We start from the raw sequence: 8300 nt of genomic DNA on the forward strand, positions 1-8300 counted from the left end.
TCACCTAGAATTCAGGGAGAAAGTAGCAAGCCCAGTACCTGCTTTCAAGGAACTTGTCATCTTGTGGGGGACATCAGGGCAATAGAGTTCCCAGGAGTCAGGCATTTGGAAACATGACTGTTATATGCATGGTATGGTAGACGGGGAGGGCTTCCTGGAGGAAGAAGGTCAGTCCAGGAGGCAAGTAGAATTTAGGAGGTAGGGCAGTAGCCCACACTCTGGGTTGTGATGAAGTTTGACCCCATAGGGTCTCTGGGGCCTACGTGAGCCAGGATCTTGGAGGAGAGTTTGGTTATCTGTTGAGCCTTGCTCAGCATGGTACATCTTCGTGGCCTAGTTCCTACAGTCCTCTCTAGAGTCCCCTCATCCCTCCCGTCTACCAACTGGGACAATTTCTCCCAAGAACCCCCTCTCCAGACACTGACTCTCCCTGTTTGCCCCCATCCTAGGACAGACTACCTCCTGGGTGCACAATCCACCATCTTGTACTGGGCCTCAAGGCTTTCCTGGCTCCGTGCCCCGTGTGGAATACCCTCTGTTTTCCAGCAGCTAGAGGTAGGAGTGGAGAAACAGGACGTGGAAGGCAGGGAGGATTGAAGAGGATCTTTACCAGATCCTGGAGTCACTGCCAGTCCCAGTGTACGTGGCCAGTAAAGATTCTGAGAAATCCTGTACCAGAGAACTCCTGTCTAGCCCCCTTTGGTTAGGTGCCTTCCAAGTTTATTGGACCATAAAACTATTTTTCCACATATGTATGATTTTCCAAAGGACATGGCTCCCCTGAAAGTCTTTTGGGGAATGCTCTTATCTCCGGTTTTAGGAGGCAGGGATGGGCACTCCTTATCCAACACACATTCCAATTTTGTCCCTGATATGGAGGAAACTAGCAATACTTACACTTCAAATTGGTCTTCACAGCTTTAACCAGGCTTCACTCGAGCCCCACTAGGTTCTTGGCTTCTTGGGATCATAGAACTTTCATCTGTGTCCTTGCTGAGGCTAATGTGGACCAAGCATACTATGGCATTTAATAAAGGCCTGCTGACCATAGGATGGGGCTGTTGTGTAAAAGTCCAACCCAACTTGGTTCCTCAAACTCCCGTGGCTGTTTCCTTTGGTTTGTTAGCATCTGAGAGGCTGTGGTTTTTCAAGGCTCATCTCTGGTCTCTCTCTCATCCAGGAAGCCTTCTTGGCTACTTGGCTCCTCAGGGATCTCTCTCCTGTCCAAAAGCAAGATTCTCATTGCTTTTAGAATTGGAGCCCCTCAACTGCTCCTGAGCTGTTCCATCTCTGTTTCCTGTGAATGAGTCCTCCTGACCTTTGACTACAGCAGGGCTTGGAGCTCACAGCTTGTGTGTGAACTAGGGCTTCTCTACCTACACACCGTGGGAGGGACCTTGGGCGAGTCACCTCCTTCTAGGAGCCTTTGGTGACTTCCCTGGTGGTCCAGTGGCTAAGACTCTTTGCTTCCAGTACAGGGGGCCGGGGTTTCGATCCCTGGTTGGGCAGGGACCTGGATCCCACCTGTTGCAAGTAAGAGTTGGCAAGCAGCAACTAAGACCCCATGCAGCTAAATAAATACATACAAATTTTAAAATATTTAAAATAATCATATTGTCTCAAGAGCTGAGAAGATGAGTTCTTGCTTGAAAAGTCCTTGGCACAGTGTCAAGTGTGGAGTAGGTTCTTGCTAAGTGGCGACCAGTTTCAATTATTATTGTTGCTCCCAGCCAGCAGGGCTGCGCTCAGGCCCAGCTCTTTGAAGTGCTTCACAGAGGCTATCCCGGCCAGCCTGCAGTCCTGCTAGTCACGGGTGGGGAGTGGGGACCAGAGTGGGGAAGGCACAAGGAACCCTATCTTCTGAGGCCAGGCCGAGGCCACTGAGTGTTCAGGCTGAGTGGGAACTCCTCATGCCAAGAGTTGGCCATTTACAGATGTCTGCAGGCCGGAGGGAGCCAGCTGGCCTGTGGGGCCCGAGGGCAGAGACTGGACTAATGGGAGGAAATTACACGGAGAGATTTCATCTCGGCTTGAGGAAGCACGTCTACCAGGCGGAGCTGGCCAACCACGGCCTGCCCAGGCCACCAACAAGGGGCAGCGAGCTCCCTGTCACCAGAGGTGTGTGAGCAGAGGCTGGGGGCTTCCAAGGGAGGGGAGCCACAGGGCAGGTTTCTGCCCCTGAAGCCCCTCCAAAGCTGCGGACAGTCCTTTGTACTTCCTGAGTGGGTCTGCCCCTTGCTGGCTCGTCTGAGTCCACAGCAGGTGTCCAAGAGTGAGGGCAAAAGCGTGGGGACCTCTGACTCTAACCTGGGCCTGGAGGCTGGAGAGGAAAGGGTATTGCTCTAAGAGGCTGATCTCAAGTAGGTTAACAACCACAATGTCACCTTCCTGAGGTAGCAACTCAGTGGATCCCACCTTAGGCCTGCTAGGGTCAGGGAGGACAGAGATTGGTGGCGGGAGGAGGCTTATTCTTAAATCAGCCTCCCCCAACTTGCTTCAGCTTCTAAAACTAGGGGCTGAGGAGAAAGATGGGAAAGAGCAGGAGAGCGGAGAGCCGGGTTTCAATGTCAGTTCTGCCACTTGGTAGCTGTATGACTTTGGATAAGTCACTTAACCGCTCTGTGCTTCAGTTTTATCTGTAAGACAAAAAGACAATAACACTTACTTCATTGGGTTCTTGTGATGATTAAGTGAGTGTTTATTTGTGGTCCATAGTAAGTACCATGCAAATATTTGTTAGATAAAAATTAGTTGATAAACTCATCTATGCCTAGCCTAGTACCATGCAAGTTTTTTTTCTTTTTTTTTTAAGGTATCAGTGACTTCTTATTTTATTTACTTGGCCACACCCTGCAGCATGCAGGATCTTAGTTCCCCAACCAGGGATTGAACCTGTACCCCCTGCGCTTGTGGAGTCTTAACCACTGGACCGCCAGGGAAGTCCCCAAGGGTATTTATATCGTTCAGTTTGTTTAGTCTCCACAACAACCTAATGAGGTTGAAACTACTATTAGTAGTACTATTAGTAGAAAGTGAATCTGAGAAAGTCAAGTTCCTTGCTCAAGGTCCCACTGCTGGTGGGAGGCACAGTGAAGGTTTAAATTTAGGAGGGTCTGACTCTCAGTCCCCCACAGGTCTGCAGCCTCTCTAGGGAGGTAGAGTGCCAATGAGAGCAGGGTAACAACAGACGAATTGGCAGGAAGGGGTCAGAGGTGTCCCCCCACCCCCAACCACCTTGCTCAGGCGGGAAGCCACCTCTCGTGGCTGCTGCCTGGGAGAGATTTATCTGACTAATTTGTGGAAACATTGCTTGGTGACTTTGATGACAAATTACAGCCTTGCTTCCTTCAGCTGAGTAATCTCCATGGTGGGTGGAGGGGATGGTCTTGGAAGTTGCTGGAGTTCTGGGCTGGCAGTGTTTGCCTTGGGGGTGACACTGCCAAGGGAGCCGTGCCACCCCAGACAAGCTCCAGGGACAAGGGACAGGAGCTGGGCAAGAACACAGCCTCTCTGGGTGGTGCAGGGCTATGGGCCCAGGGTGTCCTGCTCACTCCCATGTCCTCTTGTCCCAGCTGGACTCCTCTCTCTTGCTCTTGACTGTGTGCCCTGGGCTGAGCCGGGGCCTAGCAGAGAGCTGAAGTCCAATAAATACGTGTTGGATTCCAGAATATCTCCAGACATGGTACTTCACTGTTTACGAAACTCCTTCCCCTCTATTATCTCATCTGATCCTTACAACAACCCTGAGAGGTAGCTCTTTTAACCCCATTTTACAGATGAGGAAACTGTGGCTCAGAGAGAGGAAGTGACTCGCCCAAGGTCACACAGCTCAAATCCCGTTTCTGAGGCTCTTAAATTAACTGCTGCTCCGTAGCCCATAGAGATGCCTCCTCTGTCCTTGTGTGAGAACAGTGGGAGGACAGAGGGAACCCCTTGTGGATGGAGGCCCCCCCCCATGGCCTCCTTCGGCACAGAAGTACTCCTCAGAAATGGTCAGGGAAGCTGTTCTTATTTGTCTACCGGGGCATGGAGCCTCTCGGGCTTCAGACTGGGGAGTGGGGGCTCTAGCATGCCAGGTTCTTTCCCAGCCTCTCCTGGATGTCAGATGGACAGGTCCAGGCCCTCAGAAGCGGAGGCAGTTTGTCCTAGCCACCGGCCCAGAGGCCAGCCTCCATTCTGCAGCGGTGAAAGTACTTCACTTCACCTCTGGGTCACGGGTGGGCCTCTGCTGACAACTGCGGTTTTATTTGTCAGCTCTGCTGTTTTTACTTTTTGTTCGCTGCTCTATTATTACTGATATTTTAAAGGGTTTCCCCTTCTGGTCAAGCTTTGTCTTTTGTTTTTATAATTTGGGAGCTACTCTCCTCTTTTCTCTCTCCTCTCAGCCTGGTTTTGGAAGACGCTGAAGCAGGAGGTGGGTGGGAGGCAGTTTAAAAGCCTCACCCCACTGCATCCTTCCTCTCCGTGTCCTGGCCCCCAGCAGGCCTGAGGAGCCTCCCTGGTGGACCCAGCTCTGAGGGCAGCACTCAGGGTAGAAGGCACCCCTTTGAACTAGGAATTCTTTTTCTTATTCTAAGCGGTGCCCTGCACATACAAGCCCCCTTGGTGCCATGACCCCACCCCTTCTCCTTCCTGCCAACATTCTCCCCCCACTCAAGGCTGCCCCCACTGCTAGGGGAAGCTTCTAGCACAGATAAGACCATTGACCATAAACAAGTCACCTTACTTCTCAGTGTCTGTAGTGCCTGGGAAAATAGCCCATGGCAGATTCTGATGAGATGGAGGTTAGGAAAAAGCTTTTGTGGGGCCTCTCTGCGCATCCTGATTCATTGTGGGACTAGATCTAGGCCAAAATCTCCCCTTCTGAAATTTGCAGCCCTCTCCCTGGGGCAGGGGTTTCTGCAGCTGCAACACTTGGGCCACAGCCACTGACCCATTGCAGTGGATTCAGGGCCTTAGGCAAGGGCTGCGATGGCCCTTCTGTCCTGACTGTGGGGCTCCTGCTTGGCAGTGGTATTTGGGAGGGCAGGACTGCAGAGCTCTCAGAGATTAACTTGAATTCCTTCCTCCTCCATCTTGGAGCCAGAGGAACGCTCCTGGCTTCCTGTTCAGCCCTGTACCCAGAACCCCCAACTAAAGGGACAGAGCTGAAGGCTTTTTGCCTCAGTTCTTCCCTCTCCAAAATAGTACGGTTGAGACCTGGCTGATTCTCGAATGACTTGCTTTTGTGACTGAGCTCTAACTTTTCGTTTTATGTTCGAAGATGAGATTCAGATCTGCAGGGGGAAAGTACTTCACACCCCTTTGGTTGCTGAGTCCTGTACCTGGGACAGACCCACAGCACACCAGGGTGGGAAATGCTGGCCTGGTCTTTGCTTTACACCCACAGAAATTCCCGAAGGTGCCCGGGGCACCAGCTCACAGGCTGGTTGGGGAGCTGAGCCATGATGATTGCATAGGGAGGACAAGGCCTGTCTTGCTGACTGCTGGTGCCAGAGCCCTCAGAGAATGGGGGCTTCCAGAGGGAAGTTAGAGGGTTCCGCTACATAGACAAGAGCCTGGTGTAGCTCCAGGCCCCCAGATGGCAGGATCTAGGTGTGCTGGCCTCAGAGGGAAGAGAGCAGTGAGGACCAGAGTGGTCAGGGAGAGTCCCCCGAGGAGGGGCCAGAGCTGCACTGGAGGGTGAGTGAGATGGGACGCAGGAAAGCCAGCCCTAAGCCCCAAGGAAAGCCAGCTGGTTAGAGCTCAGAGACCCAGGAGATTGCCAAGACCCCCAGTTGTGCAGACAGGGGAAAGTGAGGCCCAGAGAGGAGGTCTCACAGGCCATTGGAACTGCTTTGTTTATTCCATTGCCCAGAGAATTCAGGAGCCCCTTACCCCAAGTTCAGGACATCGTGAAACACGCAGCAAACTAAACAAGATTCAAAGCACCCCTTTAGGACACTGAGCTTTTTGCTTTTGTAATAAAAAATAAACCACTGAATGTTATTTTTTTTTAATGCAGGTGGAAATAAACACTTTGGGGATCGGGTGGGGCTTGGGAGCTTGCAGCATTATACTTAGTTCACACCCTCACTGCCCTGGCCCAGGGTGACCAGCCTGAAAGGCTGGCTCCTTCCACAGCCTCCTCCCTACCCATCTTGGGAAGGCCTGAACTTGCTGGGGAGCAGTCGGGTCTGTGTACAGCGCCCCCTGGTGGCTGTCTCTGCAAGAGGCTCTGTGTGAAGGACAAGTACAGTTCAGTTCAGTTCAGTTCAGTGGCTCAATTGCGTCTGACTCTTTACGACCCCATGGACTGCAGCATGCCAGCCCTCCCTGTCCATCACCAACTCCTGGAGTCTACCCAAACTCATGTCCATTGAGTCGGTGATGCCATCTAACCATCTCTTCCTCTGTTGTCCCCTTCTCCTCCCACCCTCAATCTTTCCCAGCATCAGGGTCTTTTCCAATGAGTCAGTTCTTCATAAGAGGTGGCCAAAGTATTGGACAGGGGTGGGAATTAAGGAAGTTGGTCCCTGCCTCCCTCCTCAGCTGCTCACACTGAATACTAGGGGACAGGTGCTCGATCTTACTGGCAGAATTCACCTCCCTCAATTATCCAGGAGCTGTGACAGGGTTCTCACCTAGGCTCTGGAGCAGGCCTGGCAGCCAGATGTGCAGATTCAACTGAGCCCAGAAGGGGAGTCTTCTGGAACGCAACTGCTCCCATGGAACCCAATAGGCCTGGCCGGCTACAGGAGAGCCTGGAAGCCTCCTGTTGCTCCAGAGCCTCAGTCTGAGTCTCACCTTCAGGGTTACTGACAGACCTGTGGTGTACAGCTGGTGACCGACCGCCCATGGTGTGGGCTGTCCTGAGAGGCCCGGCTCTGCCCCGCTCAGCTGCTCAGGCTGGCAGGACAATAACAACGATAAAGCAGTAGCAATGTCCCTTGGCCTTCACTGAGTGCCTCCTGTGGGCCAGCGCAGCCAAAGCCTCACAACAGCTCCATGAGGCAGGTAGGGTTTTTCCTTTACCTTAAAGGTAGAGATGAATTCACATATGTCCCATCACCCCAGTTTCACATTTGTCGAGAGTTACCACCAGTGTTTCCCTTTTCCTTCCTCCCTTCCTTCCTCCTTTCTCTCCTCCTTTCTTTCCTTTTCTTTCTTTCTGTCTTTTAAATATTTTAAAGCAAATCCCATATATTATGTCATCTCACTCTAGCATGCGTTAGTGTGTATTTCTAAGAACATGGACTTGTAAAATGTTTAATTAATTAATTTGTCTGCACCAGCTCTTAGTTGTGGCATGTGGGATCTAGTTCCCTGACCAGGGATCAAACCTGGGCCCCCTGCGTTGGGAGCACGGAGTCTTAGCCACTGGACCACCAGGGAAGTCCCTGGACGCTTTCTTAATAACTGCAAAGCCATTATCACATTTAAAAAAATGAGTAATAATTCCTTGATGTTATCTAATACCTAGCCTGTGAAGCAGGTACTCTCATTGTCCCCATTTTAAAGATGAGGAAGCAGAGATTCTGAGAGGACCAGTAACTTGACCACATGTTACACAGCTTGTGAGTGATGAGGATGGGATCTGAACCCACAGAGTCTGACTTGGGAGCCCACCCACTAAACCATTCTTTCTGATTCCCCAATTTCCCTCTCTGTAAAGTGAGGACTACTTCACTCGTAATGCATGCATGTACCATATTATTCTTACTTTTAACAAAAACAATGAAAATACTAATGAAATAAAACAATCAGAAGAATTAATATGATGTTGATATGACAGTGAAAAAATATGGCAGTTAAACGAAATTAAGGTTTGCTTTGTCCCCACTCATCTCTCAGCTTATGCTTATCTCATGTAATCTTTAACCCAATCCTATGTTTCTTAATTAGCAGCTTCATTCTATAAGTGAGGGAACTAGAGGCGCAGAGGCAGGAAGGGCCTTTCCAAGGTCAGGATACTGGTAGCTGACAGGAGGAGGATTTGAAGCCAGGCTGGTCTCTCGGGGATGGCAGACATCCCTGGGTGTGTCAGTGAAGATGACCTTTGCTGAGGGCTCCAGGTCATTCTGCCATCACAGGGAAAGTGTCAACTGGGATTACTACTTGCAAGCAACAGAAATCAGCTTTGGGAATTGGGGGCACAATAGAAGTTGTAAGGATTGTAAGGGTATGGGATGGCTCACAGAATGGACCGGAAGGAGACAGCCAGGCAGTCAGGCTGGGAAAAGATGAATCTGAAGTCACCCTAGGGCCTGGAAGGCAGCAACTACTCAGAGGTCTCAATTGGCATCCCCCCCGCCCCACCA

At 51.1% G+C, this 8300-nt stretch overlaps 1 non-coding gene across 1 annotated transcript; it reads right to left on the reverse strand.

Moving 5' to 3' along the window:
- Window positions 1-7301: 7301 nt before the first annotated feature.
- On the reverse strand, window positions 7302-7374 carry TRNAG-CCC. Its single transcript has one exon. It is a non-coding gene; the product is annotated as a tRNA-Gly (tRNA).
- Window positions 7375-8300: the final 926 nt, after the last annotated feature.

Source organism: Oryx dammah, unplaced genomic scaffold, assembly GCF_014754425.2.
Source record: "Oryx dammah isolate SB20612 unplaced genomic scaffold, SCBI_Odam_1.1 HiC_scaffold_5, whole genome shotgun sequence".
Classification (NCBI taxonomy): Eukaryota; Metazoa; Chordata; class Mammalia; order Artiodactyla; family Bovidae; genus Oryx; species Oryx dammah.